Source organism: Barbatula barbatula, assembly GCF_947034865.1.
Source record: "Barbatula barbatula genome assembly, chromosome: 24".
Classification (NCBI taxonomy): domain Eukaryota; kingdom Metazoa; phylum Chordata; class Actinopteri; order Cypriniformes; family Nemacheilidae; genus Barbatula; species Barbatula barbatula.
This window is the reverse complement of record NC_136787.1, coordinates 11,904,524-11,918,874: the sequence shown is the minus strand read 5'-3', so window position 1 is coordinate 11,918,874 and position 14,351 is coordinate 11,904,524. Positions and strand designations below refer to the sequence as shown.

General features: G+C 43.9%; 1 protein-coding gene across 1 annotated transcript in view; it reads left to right on the top strand.

The window, feature by feature from the left end:
- dchs1b (dachsous cadherin-related 1b) overlaps positions 1–14,351 on the top strand; it is a 90,408-nt gene that overhangs the window by 52,197 nt on the left and 23,860 nt on the right. The gene's annotated exons all lie outside the window — the stretch shown is intronic.

Here is a 14,351-nt window from a genome sequence, read left to right as displayed (position 1 = left end):
AAATGTTTTCCTGTCTTCCCCTCTTTCTTGTTATCCCTCTTTCTTTTGCTCTTTCTTACCAAGAGCTTAGATCACTTACCGTAAGTGTGTTTAGCCCTGGGTTTTGTGCCATTCAAGGTCAGGGGTTGGGGGACGTATGGAAGTAGGCAGCGTTCCTCTGGTTTCTGCCCTGTGCTTCGTCAGCATCACTGAGGTAATATCAATAAATCAATTAGCCGGTGCTCTTATTACAGAGGGAATAGTAGAAATAACTACGTTTAGCCATATATCCATGTGCATCTACTTGTTTTAGTAGGTACATGATGTTTTACCCCAGTAGGAAATGGTCCCAGGTTAAAATTACTTTGTTGGTTCAGAACATTTTTGTTAGCTGATTATTCCAACAGTAAACCAATGGTGTAAAAAAACTAAAACGTGGTTCCAGATCCTAACACTATCCCCGAAAGTAAAATCCAATTCACCGATTGGTTGATTAAATGTTTGCAATAAAGGTGCTTAGAGGTCATTTATCATATAAAAAAACCTGTGAATTTACAGAATTTTACAGTTAATTTTTTATAGATTTTCACATATTTTTGAAAAACAGAAAAACCTGTCAAATAAAAAAAAACTGCAAATGGTAAACGTAATTTAAGATATTTTACCAGTGCCCCTGCTGCCAAAATGTTTAGTTTTTACAGGAATTTTTTTACGGCATAGAGGTGCCATAGAATAACCATTTTGGATTTGAAAAGAATAATTTACCTTTTTAGTCTGTAGAACTATTTTCCATTAGAAATGAGCTTTTGTGTAACAGAAACGTTCTGGAGATATCTAAGGTTCTTCACTGGACCGAGAAAGAGAACTTAAGTAAATCTTAATTTTAATAAATCATTTTTGGTTCCCTTAAGCAGTTGGGGGCCATGGCTCATCATTTTGTGGCATTTTATGAAATACAGAAATGAATCATAAATTTTACGCAATCAAACATCAGAAACATAAGACCTCCAACCCAAAGAATTTATGTTCCAGCATTGTACAACTGAATATGTTTTTAGTTTATTTTAAATTCTTAGTTTAAGATTATAAAACGGGGGGTCGCAAAGCGATGCAAAGTACAAAAAGGGTCTTACAACGAAAAGGTTTGAGAACCACTTCCCTAAAGAACCGAGCAGTTAACGTTTCTCAAAATAACAATATTTTCTTTTACCTTTTTGTTGTCTGTTGCACCTTCTTGGATTAAAAATTACTTTTTGTGCAAAGTCTGTGGATATTAAAGGTTCCTTATTGAACATATAGCACAAAAAATAGTTTGTGTTAGTGATGCAACAATTTGGTTATTAATGTTTTTATTGTGACTGCATATTTATCATGAAGTGAGTGATGAAAACGTTCTAGAGTCTCTGATAAATGTGATAATCAGTGCACATGGCATTATGGGTGTGTGCACTTGTGTCTGGCCAAACCTGATCAGAAACGCTTGCCAGATTTGAAGGTCTTCAAGTTCTTTTCTCGCAGTCGTTAGAGGCCTAGCAGGGATGCTAATCAGCCTGCGTTTTACAAGATTGGTCCCAAGACTCCGGCAGAACAATCTCATGCCATCACATCGCGCAACACTGCTGAAGTCACAGGGTACCTTATAAACTGGAAACAATGCATATGATAGAAATGTAAATGTTGTAGTGGGCAAGACACGAGACAGTCAACTTTGTGGTTGAAAACAGCCCCGGAGGGTGGTTTATTCAAAACACACGTGCACAAAGGTGAACAGGTGACAAGCTCCTCCACAATGGTGCCAGCGGGAAAGTCTGATTCAGTGAAGGTGCGCAGTCGGGCTCTGTGTTGTTGATGTGGGTGTCAGTTCTTCCAGTCTTTGGTAGGGCTGTCGATCGTCAGGTGCTAGACTCTTTAAAAAGAAAGCAGAGAGAGACAGGGTCAATATCATCCGTTCTGTGGAGTGGAAACTCACCCTCTCTCTGCTCTGTCCAGCTTTTATGTCTGCTGGGGATTAGTCGCAGGTGTTGACGATCGGCAGGTGGAGGCATTGATTGCCTCTGTCTCCATGGCGACGCTGATTGGGAACAGCCCGACTCGCCACACTCCCCCCCCCTAAGCGTCGACCTGGTTAGGGGAATCCTTCTACTTGGGGTCCTGGGTGTCTGCGGGGAAGAGGGGGGTGATGTCCCTGACCGAGTGCTCCATCCTGACCACATCCTCGACAGACCATCCGCATTGCCATGCAAGGCCCCGGCCCGATGTTCCACCCTGAAGTGGAAGTCCTGGAGCGCTAGGAACCACCTGGTCACCCGGGCATTAGTCTCCTTGGCCTTGGCCATCCACTGCAGCGGGGCGTGGTCAGTGACCAGGGAGAAACTCCGTCCTAGGAGGTAGTACCTCAGCTCCAGGACTGCCCACTTAATGGCCAGGGCCTCTTTTTCTACCGTGGCATAGCGGGTCTCTGCTGGAGTCAGCTTCCGACTAATAAACACCACCGGGTGCTCTTCCCCGTCCTTTGTTTGGGAAAGGACTGCCCCCAGGCCGGTGTCAGAAGCATCGGTCTGGAGGACGAAGGGGCAGCCGAAATCTGGGGCATGCAGCACTGGAGAGGACGATAGTTGCTCCTTCAGTGTCTGGAAAGCCTTCTCTGCCTCAATGTTCCATCTTGTCTTCTCCGGCTGCCCCTTTTTGGTCAGGTCGGTCAGGGGGCTGGCTAGGGAAGAGAAATTTGGAATGAAACACCTATAGTAACCCGCTAACCCCAGGAAAGCACGTACCTGGGTCTTATTGGTCGGCCTCGGGGCATTCCGGACGGCCTCAACCTTCTTGATCTGGGGTTGAATCAGGCCCCGACCGACCCGGAAGCCCAGGTACTGTGCCTCCGCAAGTCCCAGATGGCACTTCTTTGGATTTGCGGCCAGCCCCGCTCGTCGTAGTTCGAGCAGCACTCTCCGCAATCGGTCAAGGTGGTCCTCCCAGCTCTCAGAATGGACGACCACGTCATCTATATAGGCCGCAGCATACTCGTGGTGGGGTCGGAGGATGACGTCCATCATCCTCTGGAAGGTTGCTGGCGCTCCGTGCAGACCAAACGGAAGGACCCGGTATTGCCAGTGTCCTGAGGGGGTACTAAAAGCAGTCTTCTCTCTGGCTTCTCGAGACAACGGTACCTGCCAATACCCCTTAGTGAGGTCTAGGGTGGAGATGAACCGGGCCTTTCCAAGGCGGTCTAGGAGTTCGTCGACCCTAGGCATGGGGTACCCGTCGAACATCGACACTTCGTTCAGCCTCCTGAAGTCATTACAGAAGCGGAGAGTGCCGTCAGGTTTTGGGACCATGACGATGGGGCTGGACCAGGGGCTGCGGGATGGTTCGATGACTCGGAGCTCCTTCATACGGCTGATCTCTTCCTCAATAGCCAGCCGACGAGCCTCTGGGACACGGTAGGGTCGCTGCCGAACCACGACTCCGGGGGGCGTGCGTATCTCATGCTGCACGACTTTTGTGTGTCCTGGCTTCTCACAGAACACATCCTGAAACTGACGGACCAGGGAGGCGAGATCGGCTTTCTGAAGTGGGGACAGCTGTTCTCCCATCTGCACCACAGGGGACTCCTTTTCAGCGAAGGCGGCCATCTGTGCCGGGGGTGCCACCCACTTCTTCAGAAGATTCACATGGTACATCTGTTCTTCCTTCCGTCGTCCCGGCTGACGGATACGATAGTTGACCGCCCCAACTCTTTCGACCACCGTGTAGGGTCCCTTCCAGACTGCCAGAAACTTGGAGGCTGCTGACGGTAAGAGTACCAATACTCTATCTCCTGGTACAAAGTCCCTGGGTTGAGCGGGTCGGTCATATAGGCGGCTTTGGGCGCGCTGGGCTTCAGCCAGGTGCTCCCTTACCAGGGGCATTACCCGGTCGATACGGCTCCTCATTTGCTGAACGTGCTCTATGACACTGCGGTGGGGGGTGGGTTCTTGCTCCCAGGCTTCACGGGCAACATCCAGAAGGCCCCGGGGTTGTCTCCCGAACAGGAGCTCAAATGGAGTAAAACCTGTGGAGGCCTGGGGTACCTCTCGGATGCCAAAGAGCACGTAGGGTAGCATCAGATCCCAGTCACGCCCATCCTCTGCCACCACCCGGCGGAGCATCCTCTTCAGTGTCTGGTTGAAACGTTCTACCAGACCATCCGTTTGGGGGTGGTATATTGACGTCCGGAGCTGCTTCACCTTGAGGAGACGGCAGAGATCCGCCATCAGCCGGGACATAAACGGAGTTCCCTGGTCCGTCAGGACTTCCCGTGGAATCCCCACCCTGCTGAAGAAAAGAAAGAGCTCCTTGGAAATGGCCTTGGCAGTGGCTTTCCGCAGGGGTATGGCTTCGGGATACCGGGTGGCATAGTCCACAATGACGAGCATGTGTTCGTGCCCCCGAGCTGATTTTGGCAGTGGACCCACCAGGTCCATCCCAATCCTTTCGAAGGGTACCTCGATGATGGGCAGAGGGATAAGAGGGCTGGGGGGAGGTCGGTTCGGTGATGTCACCTGACAGGTGGGACAACTCTGGCAGAACCTTTTCACTTCTCCATCCAAACCAGGCCAGTGGAACCGGTCCCGTATACGCTGGGCGGTGTTGGCTGCTCCCAGGTGTCCAGCTAAAGGGTGGGTGTGGGCCAACTCTAGAATGGTGTTCACCTTAGACTTCGGAACCACCAACAGATGTTTTTCCTCCCCCCTTCTCTGAGCAACGCAGTAGAGCAGACCATTTCGTACCACGAAGTAAGGGAGCGGGTGGGGTGCAGGGTGGTGGATCTCCTCGTCCACCACTCGAACTTGGGACCAGCAGTTTCTCAGCCGATCATCTTCCCTTTGCTCCCGTCCAAACGATCCCCCGGTAGTAACCTGTTGATATAGGTCCGAGAAAAGGTTGTTAATCAGAGGCCCAGACTCACCTTCTCGCTCGCTGTCTGTGGCCAACATCACGGTCGCTGCAGACTGGGACTTGCCCATCCGAAGTCGACGGCGGCGGCGACCCTCCTCCCTCGCCGGCTGCATCGCTTGAGCCATTAGTTGCTCGAAGCCCGGCCAGTCCCTCCCAAGGAGAACGGGGACAGGTAGGTCGGCAACTATTCCGACCTCCAGAGGCCACGATCCGGGTCTGGCAGTAATAGTTACTCTTCGCGCTGGGACGCTACGGGTGTCTCCATGAACGCAGGTAATCGGGATGGCCATTTTCCCCCGAGGACGAACCACCGAGGGCTGGACCAGGGTCACAGAGCTCCCAGAATCTAGAGTTGCAGTTACTCTTCTCCCATCCAGATGCACAGTCCTCTTCGGAGCACTCCGGGGGAGGTCCAGATGTCCGACGCAGCCAGCTAACCATGCCCTGGGTCCTGGGGTGGCGGGCTCTGTTGGCATGGGCTCATCGCGAGGGGAGGGGGCCGCTGGTCTGTCTACTGGTCGCGAGGTACCCTCCGGGCGCCGCCACGGGGTCGTCACCCTCCGGGGTGGGTCCGCCCCTCTCTCTCCCGCATCCCGGGCAGCCGCCGCCTCAGCTAGCTCCACTGCTTCTACCACCTCCCGATAGGTAGTTGGATCCCTCATGCTCACCAAACCTCTAAACCGTCTGGGAAGGGCCCGCAGTAGACGGTCGATGATCACCTTCTCGGCAACCTGAGCGGCGGAGGGACCTCCCTGGATCAACCAGAGATGGGCAAGGCGCGTGAGCTGAGCCGCCTGGGCACGGATGGGAACAGTCTCTTGGAACTTCCATTCCCAGAACTGTTGAGCTGCTGTGGTCGGGGAAATGCCTACTCGGGCCAAGATCTCCCCCTTTAAGGCGTCATAGTCCTCGGTCATCTGAGCCGGCATGGAGAAATAAGCCCGTTGGGCTTCCCCGGTCAGGAACGGCGTCAGGATTTTCACCCACTCTGACTTATCCCAGGCTTCCCGGAGAGCTGTTACCTCGAACGTATGTAGGAAAGCCTCGATGTCATCTAAGTCTCCTAGCTTGGTAAGGTGGCGGTGGGCCGTGGCGCTATGGTCTGGGAGAGATACCCTGGCGGCAGCGGATTCTGCCATGTGAGCGAAGGCTTGCTCAAGTCTCTCCTGGCGGACCGCAAGCTGCTCATTGAAGGATTGCTGGCGGATGTTCAGATCTGTCAGGCGGTGAATGATCTCTTCCATGGTGTCCGACCCGAAAGGGATGTAGAGAGTGTTCGGGAGAGAGAGATGACGGAGCCCTGTAAAGCCAAAAAAAAAATAATAATAATAATAATAATTATCACCAGTTTCACAGAGGGTTTGTCTCGTGTCAATATGCCCGCATTCTCCACCAGTTGTAGTGGGCAAGACACGAGACAGTCAACTTTGTGGTTGAAAACAGCCCCGGAGGGTGGTTTATTCAAAACACACGTGCACAAAGGTGAACAGGTGACAAGCTCCTCCACAATGGTGCCAGCGGGAAAGTCTGATTCAGTGAAGGTGCGCAGTCGGGCTCTGTGTTGTTGATGTGGGTGTCAGTTCTTCCAGTCTTTGGTAGGGCTGTCGATCGTCAGGTGCTAGACTCTTTAAAAAGAAAGCAGAGAGAGACAGGGTCAATATCATCCGTTCTGTGGAGTGGAAACTCACCCTCTCTCTGCTCTGTCCAGCTTTTATGTCTGCTGGGGATTAGTCGCAGGTGTTGACGATCGGCAGGTGGAGGCATTGATTGCCTCTGTCTCCATGGCGACGCTGATTGGGAACAGCCCGACTCGCCACAATGTATAAGGAAAAAAACAAACGTTTTAAAAACATCCTGATTTACTCTTCATTACCCTTCAGTAGAGGACAGCATTTGGAAATAGGCAGAAAATGAATAGTTCCACGTATCTTCTGTGATGTCCCATTGAGCACATCCTCTCTAAACAGAGCAGGCAGACTTCTCCAAACTTCAGTTGCCAAACTACAGGAATGAATTATGTACAATGTGTTTGTGTTTTTCATCTCTGTGTACATACTTCTGCCATGAAATACAAATTGGAAGCAATAACCAGCAACCACTGTATCACTTAAAAAAACGTGCACACCAGTTTGGAAAATAGACATGAGAAAGATCCCTTGAAGTCGTAAAAGCAAAATAAGATTGTGGCATCTTTACAAAAGCTGTTGGGAGGAAAATATCCAGGCTGTACCCATTCTCCATTGTAAAACCACTAAAATGCCCCCTTTTATATTCTCTGTAGTGATGCGTAGCTTAGATGCTCGTAATTTTTCTTAAAGGTGCAGCGCGCTATACAAACAGAACAGAGTGGAGATAGTCAATGTGTTTTCTTGCTGTAGAGACATAGGCTCATTGAGGACAAGAAGCGGTCGTCTGCTGTCATCTCTTTCCAGTTTACCTCAAAGGGAATGTTCCAGGCTGTCCCTTGTCTTTCACTGTCTTGGTTAATCGTTGTTTTCTCTAACCACGGAAAAGACATTCTGAATGCCAGAAAGTCATTGTTCTAAATTAAATGAGTTGTAATGTGGTCTGCCCTCAAATAAGCTGAAAATAAAATGTATCATTTTTGATGTGCTATGATTTTGACCAAAAACAACATATAAAGGAAACTTTCCGCCAGATCCCTACGCTCTGCAAATGAACGTTGTCTTGTGGTGCCATCCCAAAAAGTTAAAAATCACTCTCACATACCTTCTCTGGATCGGTTTCACATTTGTGGAATGATCTGCCCACTGCTACAAGATCAGCAGATTCTGTAGCCATCTTTAAGACTCGGCTAAAAACACATAATTTCCGTTAGCACCATAGCGATCTCTTTTCTACTATTTTTATCAAAATTAAACACGTTGCTTTGTATACTGTGCTGGGCTTTATGAGACCAGTTCTAATGCACTTATGCTTTTTGTTGTACTTATGTTGCTCCAATTGCTTCCAATATTTACCTAATTTTTAAGGCGCTTTGGATAAAAGCATCTGCTAAAGGACTAAATGTAAATTTCCCAAATGAAAATCATGTTTTTATTGTGCATTTCAATTAATATCAATCAAACTGCAGTTGGTTTGTTTTGATTTAAGTCATAATAACTATATACAGACATATACAAAAATACAGCTGACTGACACAATAAAACACAATAAACACATGATAACATAATCAAAAACATAATTTCTGAAAAATATTAAAACTGAGTTTTCTCATTTTGGAAAAAAAACTCTTCAAATATTCTTATCCTTATCATATATTCAGTTCATGTAACCTCCCAATTCCAGAATAGCTCAATAGTTGTTCAATAGTCGACTTTCTTTTAAAGTCATCTAACAGTAAAGCATATGTGACATTGAAAGTCCAGCAGTCGTTCTGGTTCACTCATTAGACTCGCGCCCAGATTAAAGAACGGCTTCGCAACAGATTTGCTCCATAACAAACACTTCCAACAGTAGACTTTTAGGTTCTATCAGTGGCGTATGAATGCCAGACCAGCTTCATCTTTTCTACCAGTTGGCAGGATGATATTTAATATGTGAGGCTCTGAGTCTGTCTGATAAACCTCTCTCTCAAACACCATTTATCAGTTTAAGACTCTCATTAATGAATAGGATTACTGGTGGTTGGTCTAGTTTCATTTTGCTTTGTGGTGGGTAATGATATATCGAGTAAGACGTTTTGATTTATGACTTTTATTGATCTTTCATGATCTTTCATGATTCATTATTCATGTTGCCAAGGGAACAGGCTGCTTTAAACATTTAAATTTTAGTACCAATCCATTTCCACACCAGGGTCCAGACCTGACTCTATCCTGTAAGATGCTTATTGCTAGATCTATGATGTTTATATACTTTATTAAAATATATTTGTAATTAAATTAGAATCGGCTGAAAACACATCTCTTTCCTCAGCACCTGACCGATTAGTTCTGACTTCTATCTCTTTTCTACTCTTTCTATCCTTAAAATAAAGCTTAGCTTTGTATACTGTGGTATTAGACCAGTTGTTTACCTCATTTGTAAGTAATTTTGGTTTGGATTAAAGCGTCTGCTAATTGGCTAAATGTCTAAATGTATTTAAAGCATGTGTAGAATATCAATTTCAATATTCAGATGCTGACATATGGACTTCAAGTGCTTTGCGGTTAACAACTGAATTCTTCAGATGAAACTCTGCTTGCGTGCATCAACCCAGATAAAAAGACCCAGACATATATTTCTCACTGTCTGGCCTGAGATGGGCCCCTAATCCAAAGCAAAGAATAAAACTAGATAGAATAGGATTAGATTTAAACTATGCCACATACATAAGAGCATTTACAAGTAGGTGTGATTTCACTTTCACCTTGAGTTGGTGGCTTTGGAATGAATGAGCGGAAAGGTCATGGGGAATTCAAGGTTTAACTCTCAATCACATTCAGAGATCTGCTTATTTTGATATACTGTAGGCCTGAGTCATAGTAGTGTTGAATTTCTTTTAACTTGTTCATTCTTAAAAATAAGGGTGCTTAAAAGTTTCTTCACAGCGATGCTGTGGAAGAACCATTTTTGGTTCCACAAAGACAGAACCATTTAGTCAAAGGTTCTTTAAAGAACCATCTGGTTCGTACCTTTTCTTAATCCAAAGAAAGAAAAATTCAACAAAGAACGTTTTATGAAACAGAAAGGTTCTTTGGATGTTAAAGGTTCTTTACGGAACAATGCAGACCAAAAAAGTAATTTTATGGCATCAAAGAACCTTTTGAAGTGTACTAAACCCTGTGATTTTACAAAAATAACTTTATTATGACACCAAAATGAGAAATCAGATCTGCTGGTCTGAATCGACTTTTTGTATGAATGTGCATCTATTGTAGATGTGCATTGTTTAATAGGTTCACGTGTGTATTTATGAACCTGATGTTTTAGTTTTTCAATATGGCAGAAAAACGTATGTTAAACGCACATATTCTAGCATAAGCTTCGTGACATTGGATGCTAGCTGGAGATCAACAAGTGTTAATAATAATTTAGACCACATGTTAGGATTTTCAAGCAATGTAATTACAAACCATTCATTTGACTTGCGGTGACCCGTTGGAGACCTCTGGAATTTTGTTTGTGTTTGTTTGCAGTATAACATTCATGTTGGCCTATGTAGACGTGTCAGCTGGAAAAATATCTTGTTTTGTGTTTATTAACATTTGGTTTGGGACGCTGTGCTCAAAAGTGCCACAACGTGTGGGATGGTACCAAGACAGTAACTGCTCGTTCATAATTCATGATTTTTCAGTGACTTTAACAGAGAAAATCTGCCACATTTTCCATAACGGATCATTTAGTGAATCTAACCTTTTAATTACGGTTTTGTCCCCTTTAATTTAAGTTCATCTGGTTAGATATGGTACACGGCTCCTGAGAACCCTGCAGCCCAGGAATATGATGAAATATAGCGTTAAGTCTGATTTTCTCTGAACATGTTTCCCAAGAGAAGCTCTGAACAGGGAATGTATGAGTCTCTACGGCAGAGCGGGACTTGATCCAGGCAGAATTATTGCTGTACTTTCACACAAGTCTCTAATTTATCTGTAGAGTTCAGTAATGCCAAAAGGACAAAGTGTCTGAAAAGTTCTAGTAGCTTGTTTCAGGACTGAAAATGGATTTTGACAATATTGATCCACTGAAGAAAACCTCCGCAGTGAGAAGAATGTTAGTGCCGGGGACAGTTCGTCATTTAATTTATCGATGAAAGAGAGATGGAGTGATACAGATGGGAATTCAACCTCTTGACAGCACTGTCAAATTGATGGATGCCAGAGTGGGAAGTGGATTCTTGCAAGTGTGCAGAAATCCTATATTGCAGCTATACACTTAATTGTCATTGATGAGTGTGCAGAATGGTTGGATGCCCCGTTTCTGTTAGCTTGGGCTCTGATGACCATTTCTTGCTCTTTACACAACACGCTTTTCAACTAAAAACTGTTCATTTACACAACAGCGTGCACAACAAACTTATGTATTTGTAAAGAGGGTTGTGTGTTCCGTTCAGCGTGAGGAAAAAAGTCCAATGACATAGTTGAGTTTAGTGTTAAGCTCGATTGTTTGTATTCACAGCTCTGTAGAAGAAAGCATTTTTACCTTTGAAAAGTAACATTGCCAACTGACCTGACATGGATAATTAAGGGGTTTTAGTCTTTCTGCTTTTGTTTTATAGTTCCTGTAGTTGGGAGAGAAATTTGTTTGCAATGTAATGGTCGTGGATATGATTCCCATTGAAGACATATAGAGAAAAGCATCTACCCAATGCATAGTGTCCCGGGAATTGATTCTTATTAGAGTTGCACCAATACATTTACAGGCATTTGGCAGACGCTTTTATCCAAAGCGACTTACATTACATTATCCTATACACAGGTATCTGAAAGCCCCTGGGATCGAACCCACAACCTTGCGTTGTTAATGCAATGCTCTTACCACTGAGCTACAGGAAAGCTCGATATATCGAAATCGGTCGATAAAAGCAATTTTTAATTTTATTTGCTATCAGCCGATAGTTTAAAAACAGCTTAAAGTTTGAAAATATCCTTTCAATCAAAGACGACATGAAAATGCAATGAATTTGTGCTCTATATAGAAAATTTCACGACACATTATCAATTTGATGTTTAATGTTAATAGTCATTATATGAATTAATACAATTCAGAAAGTTAAGACATATTAATTTAATCTACAGAATCGATATCTGCAGATATCACTCTGAACAATTATATCAGTGCATCTATAATTCTTATTAAACTTAAGAGATTTATACAAACATTTTCAGTATTTATTCTGGTAAAATGATTTATATTTCAGAGTTTACAAATGACTGTCCCTCTCTTCCAGCATCAACAATATGCGGCATCCTTTTTATATTTACTCTGCAAAGTTTTATTTGCAAGAATCTTCTATACCATAAAGCAAACATGTGCTACTTTTCCTGAAGTTTTTCTGAAGTGGCATGCTGTTTCTGTGCACCATGGTCTTCTTTGTCCCAAAGCATTTGGAGAATGGATCTCTCGTTTATCTTTACCCTTTGAGTGTCAACTCTGTTTTCCTGTGGCTATATTTCCCTCCACCCTTCAGCACCCAAAGGGCCCAGCTCCTCACTGGGCCTCCTAATGCTTTTCTCACCTGCACTCTGTTTAACGCTGGTCTCGGATCAGTTCACGGTTTTGTGACTGCCCTCTCAACAATGCACACATTCTGTTCCCCCTTGGACTTTCATGCTCCATTACACCTACACCTGATCAAATCATCTACAGTTTTAGCAAAGACTCTGCTTATGTTTAAATTCTCATCTAGTATTTAAGTACACATTTTTTTAAAGGCTCTGGTTTGTGTGGGGGTCAGGCTAACCAGGTGGGCCACACTTGTCATATCTATCAGCACCCTGAGACAGAGACCTGGCAACCACAGGATCCCAAGATGAGTCATTATCGCAGGTGCTTAATCACTCCTTCTTTACTCAAACATCCCAAGAACATGAACAAACATGGGGTCTTGTTTTTTTTTCAGAAAGATTGTGTTTCACCACAATAAATCCAACAGGAAATAATGACTGGATGATTATTATAAAGACAGATGGTCTGGAGGTGACCAATGCAGAACTGGTGGTCTCATTTGGGCGAAATGAGGATCTTGTTCAATCATAATTAGGGCGAGTCAATATTAAAGAAATTCACCTGGTGAAGTGTCATAGCACACCTAAGACATTCTTTTTATACCACAAGATCACAGAAGGCTGCTGCAGAATTTCGTAATGGCACATAGGCATGGTCAACATCCTTTGAACATGTGTTTGGATTTTGACAAAGATCGACTTTTCATATCAATCCTTAATTTGTGTGTTTTGCAGTGAACTGCACAGTACAAATAGCGAACAATGAACTTTTGCTTTTGTACTTTCTGTTTATACAAATACAAATTTTATTATATTATATTCACTATTATATTATACTATACTATGTTGTATTGTGTTGTGTTGTGTAAGTTCTATTCCAATCTATTATTATTTTTATTGTTGCATACAGTAAATCCATCATTTCAAAACCTACTCAACAGAATAAAGTGTACAAAAATGTAACATTTATTGAGTGAACAAGGATATTTTCCATATTTTTGCTAATAAAAAGACATGTTTAATAGAATATTTGGTTAAAACCTATAATTTGTGTTCTAACATAAGGATGAATGATGAACGTAAATGAAGAAAGAATCTTCATTTTTGGGTTACCTATCCCTTCAAAGCAATCACCACTGCTGGGAATGGGGAAAAAGTCCCTAGCAGGATTAAAAAGTGTTGCCTCATCTAAGGAAGGTTCATCTGATTTCGAGGAAAATCACCATGCCAGTTTGGCCAGAATTCAGAGCCGCTGTATCTTGCAGAAAACGCCAGTTTTAAGAACTCTTGTAAATAGCACCAAAGCAACATGATAAAATTTCTTGCAGAGCCAGACATATTAAATATTTGCTGACAGGCTGGGCACAGCAGAATCAAAGGTCGTTTCCCCTTAATGTATTGCAGGGAAATCTTTGTTGTGTTACAGGCACAGAGGGTCTGCAGGTCTTTATGGAATTGATGAATGAGAGGGTTTTGTGGACCACCAGAGTCATTTTGTTTACAGAGTGTGTCGTGGGGGGAGATGGGTCACCGCATAAAGCAGAGTTGAGAGGTTGTGACCTCAACCTTTCCAGTAGCGGGAGCCCCATTGGGCGAGAGTCTGAGATTCTTGAGTTGTGTACGAGTTCTTTGCTCGATTTTGTACCGTGTCAGGACTGTAAGGAGAATCAGCTGTGCAGCTTTGTCTGTAGTTAGACGGTCATGAAAAGATATTGTTATCTATCGTGGTATGTGTGCATGTATGCATGTGGATAAATGTATGAATGCCAAATTAATTCCCTTGGTTTTTACACATCTGCCATACTTGATTCTGATTGGTAATTTGCTGCATTTTGCGAATATTTTGTATCATGATTCATGACCCCTAAATTGTATAATAGACTGCTTTCATAGACTGTCTGATTTGTTAGCTATGCAAGTTTAGGTCTCTTATAATAATACAATTTTACCTCTGATCAGTATTTTATCATTTATTTGTTAAATAGCTCTTTAATAAGGACAATATTGTATATTCAGCTGGTCATTATCAACAAAAAAAAAACCTTCAGGGTGATACACAAGTCCTGATCGTCCGTCTGTATTTATTTTGCATTATTGACCATATGACTCATCATTGGAGAGATCATAACTAAGGCATAATGTGAATAAATGAACTGTTGAAGCAGATTTGTGTAGGAGAACCTAGACGATAACCTGGATTGAAGTAAATTTCTTCTGACATGTCCAGTTCACGCTATTTAGTATGAACTTCAACTGAACTGGACC